The 12,701-nt window shown below is 41.6% G+C and overlaps 1 pseudogene; it reads right to left on the reverse strand.

The window, feature by feature from the left end:
- The window catches only part of LOC115156693 (selenoprotein F-like), a 28,319-nt pseudogene that overhangs the window by 2,403 nt on the left and 13,215 nt on the right, over positions 1-12,701 (reverse strand).

Genomic DNA, 12,701 nt, shown 5'->3' on the forward strand with positions numbered 1-12,701 from the left:
ATTTCTAGCTACTTTTAAAATCACATGTGCCCTGTAAACTAATATTTAACCCTATAAAGACATTTGTTTGTTACAAAAAGCAAAAATGATAAAAAGTTTCTCATTAGGTTTTACATACTACCTATTGAGATGCATTACATTGAACATTTTACACTAACCTCTTACATCTAGACGTTCCGCTAGATGATGGGCGTGGTGCGAAATACAAAGTCCTCGAAAATCCCAAAACTTCAATTTTTCAAACATATGACTATTTTACACCATTTTAAAGACAAGACTCTCCTTTATCTAATCACACTGTCCGATTTCAAAAAAAGCTTTACAGCGAAAGCAAAACATTAGATTATGTCAGCAGAGTACCCAGCCAGAAATAATCAGACACCCATTTTTCAAGCTAGTATTTAATGTCACAAAAAACAAAACCACAGCTAAATGCAGCACTAACCTGATGATCTTCATCAGATGACACTCCTAGGACATTATGTTATACAATACATGCATGTTTTGTTCAATCAAGTTCATATTTATATCAAAAAACAGCTTTTTACATTAGCATGTGACGTTCAGAACTAGCATTCCCACCGAACACTTCCGGTGAATTTACTAAATTACTCACGATAAACGTTCACAAAAAACATAATTATTTTAAGAAATATAGATACCGAACTCCTTTATGCAATCGAGGTGTCCGATTTTAAAATAGCTTTTCGGTGAAAGCACATTTTGCAATATTCTGAGTAGATAGCCCAGCCATCATGGCTAGCTATTTTGACACCCACCAAGTTTGGCCCTCACCAAACTCAGATTTACTATAAGAAAAATTGGATTACCTTTGCTGTTCTTCGTCAGAATGCACTCCCAGGACTTCTACTTCAATAACAAATGTTGGTTTGGTTCCAAATAATCCATAGTTATATCCAAATAGAGGCGTTTTGTTGTGCGTTCAAGACACTATCCGAAGGGTAACGCGCCCGGCGCGTTTCGTGACAATTTTTTTAAAAATATTCCATTACCGTACTTCGAAGCATGTCCAAACGCTGTTTAAAATCAATTTTTATGCGATTTGTCTCGTAAAAAAGCGATAATATTCCGACCGGGAGTCGTTGTTTTCGTTCAAAGACTGAAAATGAAAACATGGAGTCTTCTCGTGCACGCGCCCCCAGTCTCATTGTTCTCAGATCGACCACTATCCAAATGCGCTACTGTTTTTCAGCCATGGCCTGCAAAGTCATCATTCAACGTTCTGGCGCCTTCTGAGAGCCTATCGGAGCGTTAGAAAATGTCACGTTATGCCAGAGATCCCCTGTTTTGGATAGAGATGATCAAGAAGGCCAAGGAATGGTCAGAGAGGGCGCTTCCTGTTTGGAATCTTCTCAGGTTTTGGCCTGCCAAATGAGTTCTGTTATACTCACAGACACCATTCAAACAGTTTTAGAAACTTTGGAGTGTTTTCTACCCAAAGCTAATTATATGCATATTCTAGTTTCTGGGCAGGAGTAATAATCAGATTAAATCGGGTACGTTTTTAATCCGGCCGTGAAAATACTGCCCCCTATCCATAACAAGTTAACTCAATGCCCTGCTTTTTAAATAGAATAATCTTTCTTTAGTGTCAAATTTGAGTAAACTTTTTTTTTTAAATGATTTACTAATACTTTCCAAGTGGGAAACTCGGCCCTCGTCTTTCTACAACAAGTTTCCAATTCTGAAATGTTTGTCTGAGTTCCGACTTGTCTTGAACGCGGAAATAGCAATGAATTAATGACTGATCTTGTATGTCGTCACTTACAAACTTGACGCTCTTAAACTTGACCTCAAAAAACCATCTGGATCAGATGGTTTAATCTCTTTCTTCTTTAAGGTTTCTGCCCCTATCGTCAACAAGCTTATCTCAGACCTTTTTAACCGGTCTTTCCTCTCTGGGGAGGTTCCCATTGCTTGGAAGGCAGCGACGGTTCGTCCTTTCTTTAAAGGGGGAGATCAAGCTGATCCTAACTGTTATAGGCCTATTTCTATTTTGCCCTGTTTATTGACAAGTTTTTCCAACACTTTTGATAATCAACTGACTGGCTTTCTTGAGGTCTACAGTATTATCTCTGGTATACAATCTGGTTTCCGCTCAGGTTATGGATGTGTCACTGCAACCTTATAAGTCCTCAATGATGTCACTTTTGCCCTTGATTCTAAGCAATGTTGTGCTGCTATTTTTATTGACTTGGCCAAAGCTTTTGATACGGTAGGCCAGGTGTGCCCAACCTTCTTTGATGTGAGATCTACTTTTTAAATTTGCCAGCCTGTTGAGGTCTACCAGTCTCTAAATCTAAACCAACCATCAAAATGTATGAAATGCAACACACCACTGAGTACGGACCTCCGCTCTGATACCCATTTGATACCTAAATATAATGTAGACCAATAACATGTTTTCCACAAGTGTAAGTGCAACTAATTTCATTTCCTACCTTAGTGTGACTTTTGGCATTGGGTGGAGGCAAGTAGTTTTTCATAATTAAGGCTTTAGCAGCTTGTTGCAGGTCTCATGCAGGCCACAAGGTGGTCATCAGTCATAGTAGATCTGTACTTGGACTTTATCTTCATATGAGAAAATGCAGACTCAGAGGTAGGTCGAGAGCACATCTTCTTATGTTGGGATACTTCTCCTCTAGCAGTAGCTCCCAGAACTCTTCATCTCAGTGGTTGCCCTGGATTTCAGTTGAATGTCATTATGAAGGGTGAGAATTTCAGTTTCTGCTATAGCTGTGTCCAACTGAAAATGTGATCACATTTTGGAGGCAACGACTTCCAAATTTATGTCTGTGCTAAACGGCAAGAACATTTAAGTGGCAATAGACTCACGTGATGCAAAGTCAGTGAAACGACTGTCAAACTCGGATGAGATGCTCTGGACTTGCTCCAAGTAACGTGCATTGTCAAGCTGTGCTGTATCCTTGCCCTGACGTTCAAGTTCTGAATGCATGTGTTGAAAGAAGTGCAGGTCCTTACGTTGCAGCTTTCTCGTGAGCAGTTGTAGTTCGCATTTAAAAGTGTTCACAGAGCTGATCATGTTGATTACATGTTTGCCTTTTCCTTGCAGCTCTACATTCATTTCATTAAGCATGTAAGTTAGGTCAGTGAGAAAAGCTAAATCCAGAAGCCACTGTGTGTCCTCTAGCTGTGCATATTCTGCATGTTTGGAGACCTTGAGAAACTCATTGATTTCAGGCAACAACTCACTGAATCTCCCTAAAAATGTCCCTCGGCTCAGCCACCGCACATCCGTGTGCAGCAGCAGGTCTGTGTGCTCTGCTTCAGTCTCTTCTAAGTGAGTGCGAAATAGCCTCCGCTGTAGACTTCTTGCTTGAATAGAACACGCAATCTTCATCGCAACATCCATCACCTCTTTCATGTTTAACATCTTCCCGCACAAAGCTTGCAGATGAATTACGCAGTGATAACTAAGAAAGTCCGGGAAAGAATCATCTCGTTTGCACAATGCAACGAACTAACTAATGCGTCCTACCATAGCGGGTGCCCCATCGGTAGTAATGGAGACAAGCTTACAAAAGGGCAGCTGGAATTTGTTAGCAAACTCCATAAAAGCTTGAAAAATATCTTCGCCCTATGTATGTCCTTTCAGTGGCAAAATGGCGAGTAGTTCCTCCTTTGTACTCATGTTGTCAAATAACATTCGGATAAAAATGCATAACTGTGCCACATCTACCATATGTGTGGGCCCGTCACACTGTAGGGAATAACACTCGCAGTTGTCAATATCCTTCTTCAGTTGATCCTTGAGGTTCTCCGCTATTCCCTCATCTTCTTGTCACCGTATTTCTAGACAACTGAATGTCATTGATGTCAGCCATAATGTCAGTCTTGTTCTTAAAATCCCCAAACAGCGAGTCTGCAGCCTCAATAACTGCTTCCTTGATCATCTCCCCATGTTTGAACAACTTTTTATGCTTAGCAAGAACGCGACTCACGCGATAAGATGCTATGGTTGCCGCCTTCCCTTTAGTCACAGGCCTTGTGAAAATTGACTTCTGCGCTGCCAGTTGATTTTTTTAGTTCTTCTACCTTTCTTATTCGTAATTCAGTCTTTGCTGGAAAATCACTTTCCTGGGCTTTTGTGTGTGGTTTTAAAAATGGCGTTCTGTTACCTTTCTTTGGGATAGCGATGCTATTATGGCAGATGAGGCACACACATTGAGTTGGACATGACGAAAAAAAGAATCCTCCACTCATTCCTGTTTTCTGTATCCTTCACTCATTATTGCTGCGTGTTGACCACACAACTTAAGGACACATCTGGCTACAAAGTTAGCTAGCTACCTGCCTGGCATCACCGTGACCTCGACTTGGAGTTGGCAGGGGGCACCTGACACACGCAAACTCGGCATACGTCAATAAGTGGGCAGGGACTGGTCATATTTTATGTAAATCACCTGACTTTTCAGACATTGCTGTGAATGGAGGACTGTCGAACATTAAAACAGAAAGATTACAGGCATTGATTTGTGTGGCTGAATTTGAGTAAATGTATAATCATCTCGCGATCGACTGGTTGGGCACCCCTGCGGTAGACCATTCCATTCTTGTGGGCCGGCTAAGGAGTATTGGTGTCTCTCTGAGGAGTCTTTGGCCTGGTTTGCTAACTACCTCTCTCAAAGAGTGCAGCGTATAAAGACAGAACATCTGCTGTCTCAGTCACTGCCTGTCACCAAGGGAGAACCCCAACGCTCAATCCTAGGCCCCACACCTCTCAATTTACATCAACAACATAGCTCGGGCAGTAGGAAGCTCTCTCATCCATTTATATGCAGATACAGGCTTCTACTCAGCAGGCCCCTCCCCAGATTACGAGTTAAATGCTCTACAACAAAGCTTTCTTAGTGTCCAACAAGCTTTCTCTGCCCTTTACCTTTATTTTGGAGGTGTTCAGAACAAGGTAATGTGGTTTGTTAAGAAGAATGCCCCTCTCCCCACAGGTGTGATTACTACCTCTGAGGGTTTAGAGTTTGAGGTAGTCAACTCCTACAAGTAATTGGCAGTATGGCTAGATAGTACACTGTCCTCTCAGCACATATCAACGCTGCAGGCTAAAGTTAAATCTAGACTTGGTTTCCTCCATCGTAATCATCCTCTTTCACCCCAGCTGCCAAACTAACCCTGATTCAGATGACTATCCTACCCTTGCTAAATTACGGAGACGTAATTTATAGATCGGCAGGTAAGGGTGCTCTCAAGCGGCTAGATGTTCTTTACCATTCAGCCATCAGATCTGCCACCAATGCTCCTTATAGGACACATCACTGCACTCTATACTCTGTAAACTGGTCATCTCTGTATACCCATTGCAAGACCCACTGGTTGAAGCTTATTTATAAAACCCTCTTAGGCCCAAGTCACCCCTATCTGAGATATCTACTGCAGCCCTCATCCTCCACATACAACACCCGTTCTGCCAGTCACATTCTGTTAAAAGGTCCCCAAAGCACACACATCCCTGGGTTGCTCGTCTTTTCAGTTTGCTGCAGCTAGCGACTGGAATGAGCTGCAACAAACATACAAACTGGACAGTTTTATCTCAAATCTCTTCATTCAAAGACTCAATCATGGACACTCACACTGACAGTTGTCGCTGCTTTGCGTGATGTGTTGTTGTCTCTACCTTCTTGCCCTTTGTGCTGTTGTCTGTGCCCAATAATGTTTGTACCATGTTTTGTGCTGCTACCATGTTGTGTTTCTACCATGCTGTGTTGTCATGTGTTCCTGCCATGCTATGCTTTGTCATCTTAGGTTTCTATGTAGTGTTGTGTTGGCTCTCTTGTCGTGATGTGCGTTTTGTCCTATATTTATTTTATTTTTAATCCCAGCCCCCGTCCCCACAGGAGGCCTTTTGGGAGGCCATAATTGTAAATTAGAATTTGTTAATTGACTTGCCTAGTTTAACCTGTCTGGGCGAGGTGGTACGCTTGCATGTTTTGTTCAATCAAGTTCATATTTATATCAAAAAACAGCTTTTTACATTGGCATGCGATGTTCAGAACTAGCATTCCCACCGAAAACATCCGGTGAATTTACTAAATTACTCATCATAAACATTGACAAAATATATAACAATTATTTTAAGAATTATACAGAACTCCTTTATGCAATCGCGGTGTCAGATTTTAAAATAGCTTTTCGGTGAAAGCACATTTTGCAATATTCTGAGTACATATCACGGCTAGCTATTTTGACACCCACCAAGCTTGGCCCTCACCAAACTCAGAATTACTATTAGAAAAATTGGATTACCTTTGCTGTTCTTCGTCAGAATGCACTCCCAGGACTTCTACTTTAACAACAAATGTTGTTTTGGTTCCAAATAATCCATAGTTATATCCAAATAACTCCGTTTTGTTCGTGCGTTCAGGTCACTATCCGAAGGGTGACGCACGAGCGCATTTCGTGACAAAAAATGTCAAAATATTTGATTACCGTACTTCGAAGCATGTCAAACGCTGTTTAAAATCAATTTTTATGCTATTTTTCTCGTAAAATAGCGATAATATTCCAACCGGGCGACGTTGTATTCATCTCCAGTGTCACTGTTCTCAGGCTGACCACTCACAAATTCTCCTGCTGTTCTTCGCCCAGAGACAGCAGACACCCCATTACACTTTCTGGCGCCTTCTGAGAGCCAATGGAAGCCTTAGAAAATGTCACGTTACAGCAGAGATGCTGTATTTTCGATAGAGATGCAACTGAAGGACAACAAATTGTCAGACAGGGCACTTCCTGTATGGAATCTTCTCAGGTTTTGGCCTGCCATATGAGTTCTGTTATACTCACAGACACCATTCAAACAGTTTTAGAAACTTTAAAGTGTTTCCTATCCAAATCTACTAATTATATGCATATTCTCGTTTCTGGGCAAGAGTAGTAACCAGTTTAAATCGGGTACGTTTTTTTTATCCGGCCGTGCAAATACTGCCCCCTAGCCCCAACAGGTTAATACATTTAAAAAAGTTACAAAAATGGCCCACGACATGCGGGGATTCCATTTAAATGATTTTATCTAGAGGTACACGGTCTTCAGCGATGTAAAGGCGCGAGGATTGAACGTAGCCGTGTTCCGTTCTGCTCTTACAAGGGTCCGTGAGGAAATAGTATCTGGTGCTTCCCTCTTCAATACAATTTTCAGTTGGCTCTCAATCAACTGACTCACTTACTAGGCAGGTTAGCGCAAGAGTGCGTGATGCAATGACTAGAGCGAGCGGCTCCCTCTGCGGGCCAAAACAAGCACAACACCCCTTGCCTATAAATACTGTAAATTACAAAATGCCAACAATTGTCTCTCCCTCCCTCTACAGGAAACCTAAACATGAGCAAAAACAGTACTAATACAGAAATGACTACCCCTTTTTCACAGCAACTATTGCCCTTTTTCTTTGATGTTACAGACAAACTAGGACCAACAAAAGAAGCCTACCTCTGACTTCATTACAAACTTGCCCATATGATTATATAAATGAATCAATATAATACCAACCTCTTGACCTGGGGGGGGTATTTATTTAATGTATTATACTGCCATTGTGATATGGTAACGCACAATTAATAAAGATGGTACCATATGATAATTATTGGTACCATTTTTCATAATTGTGCATTACCATGGTAGAATGTATAATGCAGGTTAAAACCATGGAATTTCCATGATCCACAACTACCATGGTATAAATTAAGCGATAACATTATTATTATTATTATTATTATTATTATTATTATTATTTGCGTGCATGGCAGTACCACCATACTTCAAGGCTAAAACCATGGTACATTTTCATGAGTCAGACTATACCATGGTATAAGTGGAAGTACCATAGTAGTACCATATTGAAATAACGATGCCCATCCCTAATGTCATGCCCATTTCTTGGGCATTTTCTAAAACGCTTTGAGTAAAAACTCATTAGAATGGGCCAAAACCCAAAAGGCCATTGCTGGCTTGCTCCACTAATGCATCTGGAGCGACAGTAATATTAGCCTGCAGAGAGGCAGCAGGGCCGTAGGTGCAACTGAAGGATCATTTCTGGACAAACAGAGAGATTTGATTGACAAATGTCCTCAATGCTCATCGAGGCTCATTAAAACCATACAAAGTCCTTTCGCAAATATTAATAATGCAGCAGAATGTAGTAGTGCCATCTCCCAGGTCTCCTAAGGATTAAGAAGAGGGGCAGAAATGTGATGTTTTTAGTTCAACATGGAAAATGGCAACCACAGCCTTACAGTACATGTTGTCCTTTGTGGCACAGTTGTCAAGAGGGTGGCGCTCTGGAGGGTTCCCATACACAGTATAAACGTATGCATTTACTGTTAAGTCACTTTAGGAAAAGTGTTTGCCAAGTGGCATACAGTGGGGGAAAAAAGTATTTGATCCCCTGCTGATTTTGTACGTTTGCCCACTTACAAAGAAATGATCAGTCTATAATTTTAATAGTAGGTTTATTTGAACAGTGAGAGACAGAATAACAACAAAAAAATCCAGAAAAACGCATGTCAAAAATGTTATAAAATGATTTGCATTTTAATGAGGGAAATAAGTATTTGACCCCTCTGCAAAACATGACTTAGTACTTGGTGGCAAAACCCGTGTTGGCAATCACAGAGGTCAGATGTTTCTTGTAGTTGGCCACCAGGTTTGCACACATCTCAGGAGGGATTTTGTCCCACTCCTCTTTGCAGATCTTCTCCAAGTCATTAAGGTTTCGAGGCTGATGTTCGGCAACTCGAACCTTCAGCTCCCTCCACAGATTTTCTATGGGATTAAGGTCTGGAGACTGGCTAGGCCACTCCAGGAGCTTAATGTGCTTCTTCTTGAGCAACTCCTTTGTTGCCTTGGCTGTGTGTTTTGGGTCATTGTCATGCTGGAATACCCATCCACGACCCATTTTCAATGCCCTGGCTGAGGGAAGGAGGTTCTCACCCAAGATTTGACAGTACATGGCCCCGTCCATCGTCCCTTTGATGCGGTGAAGTTGTCCTGTGCCCTTAGCAGAAAAACACCCCCAAAGCATAATGTTTCCACCTCCATGTTTGACGGTGGAGATGGTGTTCTTGGGGTCATAGGCAGCATTCCTCCTCCTCCAAACACGGCGAGTTGAGTTGATGTCAAAGAGCTCCATTTTGGTCTCATCTGACCACAACACTTTCACCGGTTGTCCTCTGAGTCATTCAGATGTTCATTGGCAAACTTCAGACCGGCATGTATATGTATTCTTGAGCAGGGGGACCTTGCGGGCGCTGCAGGATTTCAGTCCTTAACGGTGTAGTGTGTTACCAATTGTTTTCTTGGTGACTATGGTCTCAGCTGCCTTGAGATCATTGACAAGATCCTCCCGTGTAGTTCTGGGCTGATTCCTCACCGTTCTCATGATTATTGCAACTCCACGAGGTGAGATCTTGCATGGAGCCCCAGGCCGAGAGAGATTGACAGTTCTTTTGTGTTTCTTCCATTTGCGAATAATCGCACCAACTGTTGTCACCTTCTCACCAAGCTGCTTGGCGATGGTCTTGTAGCCCATTCCAGCCTGGTGTAGGTCTACAATCTTGTCCCTGACATCCTTGGAGAGCTCTTTGGTCTTGGCCATGGTGGAGAGTTTGGAATCTGATTGATTGCTTCTGTGGACAGGTGTCTTTTATACAGGTAACAAGCTGCGGTTAGGAGCACTCCCTTTAAGAGTGTGCTCCTAATCTCAGCTCGTTACCTGTATAAAAGATACCTGGGAGCCAGAAATCTTTCTGATTGAGAGGGGGTCAAATACTTATTTCCCTCATTAAAATGCAAATCAATTTATAACATTTCTGACATGCGTTTTTCTGGATATTTTTGTTGTTATTCTGTCTCTCACTGTTCAAATAAACCTACCATTAAAATTCTAGACTGATCCTTTCTTTGTCAGTGGGCAAACGTATAAAATCAGCAGGGGATCAAATACTTTCCCCCCCACTGTATAATTATACATTACAGGACTGAGGTAATAATCAAGAAGTGACATGAGGTGTGCTGCTGCTCACACTGCTCTCTGTAGGCTTGCTCTCCTAAGTAGTGTTGCTAGGATACCGCAGCACGTGGGGTTAGTTTAATCAAGCAGAAATGACAGTTGTTTTGTACTCCACCACCTGAATCAGATTTTAGTCTATTTGAGTAGTCGAAGGCTTGTTAAGGATAGAGTGGCACCGTTGGTAGTGTGGTTGATACTGCGTTAACTGCAACATTTTACCAAGTTTCAAACACTGGGGCACGTAAGCTGCAGTGGCGGTCGTTGCCGTTTAAGATGAGGGAGTAGGGCTGTTCAACGTGTCCGTTTAGTCACGGTCATTAGGCTCCTGCGAGCTCTGATGCGGATGGTCATTAGTAGCCTACCAAACCTGCTACTCATCACTATTGTCTCTCTAATCACTCTGACATCAAAGCAAATGTAATGTAAAAGAGAGCCCACGAGCTCATGTTGCACAACAATTCTATAGGCTACGCAATTGCGTGAGAAAACCCGAGTTAAATGGCCTCTATTAGAAAGAGGATCCCATCAGCTTCCTATAAGCTATGCCTACTATATTTATTTCTCAACTGTCCTAATATTAAGCACAATGCTTATCTTTACAACATGAGTATAGCCTACCTGGCTAACACAAAAATGAGCCACACACACACCCAGTACCAGTCAGTCAATAGTTTGGCCACACCTACTCATTCAAGGGTTTCTTTATTTGTACTATTTTATACATTGTTGAAAAACAGTGAAGACATCAAAACTATGAAAACACATATAGAACCATGTAGTAACCAAAAAAAGTGTTAAACAAATCAAAATATATTTTATATTCTTCAAAGTAGCCACCCTTTGCCTTGATGACAGCTGTGCACACTCTTCGTATTCTTTCAACCAGCTTCATCTGGAATGGTTTTCCAACAGTGTTGGAGTTCCCACATATGCTGAGCACTTGTTGGCTGCTTTTCCTTCACTCTGCGGTCCAACTCATCCCAAACCATCTCAATTGGGTTGATGTCGGGTGATTGTGGAGGCCAGGTCATCTGATGCAGCACTCCATCACTCTCCTTCTTTGGTCAAATAGCCCTTACAGTCTGGAGATGTGTTGGGTCATTGTCCTGTTGAAAAACAAATGATAGTCCCACTAAACCCAAACCAGATGGGATGGCGTATCACTGCAGAATGCTGTGGTAGCCATGCTGGTTAAGTGTGCCTTGAATTCTGAATAAATCACTGACAATGTCAACAGCAAAGCACCCCCACACCATCACACCTCCTCCGTGCTTCATGGTGGGAACCACACATGCGGAGATTATCCGTTCATCTACTCTGCGTCGCACAAAGACATGGCTGTTGGAACCAAAAATTTCAAATTTCCACCGGTCTAATGCCCATTGCTCGTGTTTCTTGGCCCAAGCAAGTCTCTTCTTATTTTTTTTTTGAAGCAGTTAGACCATGAAGGCCTGATTCACGCAGTTTCCACTGAACACTTGATGTTGAGATGTGTCTGTTACTTGAACTCTGACGCATTTATTTGGTCTGCAATTTCTGGAGGCTGGTAACTCTAATGAACTTACCCTCTGCAGCAGAGGTAACTCTGGGTCTTCCTTTCCTGTGGCGGTCCTCATGAGAGCCAGTTTCATCATAGCGCTTGATGTTTTTTGCGACTGCAGTGGCTCAGTTGGTAGAGCATGGTGTTTGCAACGCCAGGGTTGTGGGTTCGATTCCCACGGGGGACCAGTACAAAAAAAAAAAATGTATGAAATGTATGCATTCACTACTGTAAGTCGCTCTGGATAAGAGTGTCTGCTAAATTACTAAAATGTAAAAATGTAAGAAACTTTCAATGTTCTTGAAATTTTCCAGATTGCTTTAAGACATGAAGGTCAGTCAATGATGGACTGTCATTTCTCTTTGCTTATTTGAGCTGATCTTGCCATAATATGGACTTGGTCTTTTACCAAATATGGCTCTCTTCTGTATACCACCCCTACCTTGTCACAACACAACTGATTGACTCAAATGCATTAAGAAGGTAAGAAATTCCACAAATGAACTTTTAACAAGGCACACATGCTAACTGAAATGCATTCCAAGTGACTACCTCATGAAGCTGGTTGAGAATGCCAAGAGTGTGCAAAACTGCCATGAAGGCAAAGGGTGGCTACTTTGAATAATCTATTTTGAATAATCTATATATATTTTGTTTAACACTTTTTTGGTTGCTACATGATTCCATGTGTGTTATTTCATAGTTGATGTCTTCACTATTATTCTACAATGTAGGAAATAGTAAAAAATAAAGAAAAACCCTGGAATGAGTAGGTATGCATGTATAATTTAGTATATCTAAAGACTAGATTAAATCAAGAATAGTCTGATGGGTGACAATATTAGCCTATCACTTGTTAATTATATTATCATTTGTGAATCATGCCCAGCTTTTTTGCAGTAAGGCAAGAAGCAGTGCATGCCTTTTTTCCTCAACTTTAAAAAAAATCATAGTCGCACACCTCATGTAGCCTAGCCCATATGCCTACATGTTTTGATAAGGTTTGTATCACAACTAAAGTGGCCAAATAACTTAAAAGTAAGGAAATGAATCCACTTTACAACGGGTGTAGAGCCTAACTGGTATACATAGGCAGCGTGTCAGTT

The sequence above is a fragment of the Salmo trutta genome, chromosome 21 (assembly GCF_901001165.1).
Source record: "Salmo trutta chromosome 21, fSalTru1.1, whole genome shotgun sequence".
Classification (NCBI taxonomy): domain Eukaryota; kingdom Metazoa; phylum Chordata; class Actinopteri; order Salmoniformes; family Salmonidae; genus Salmo; species Salmo trutta.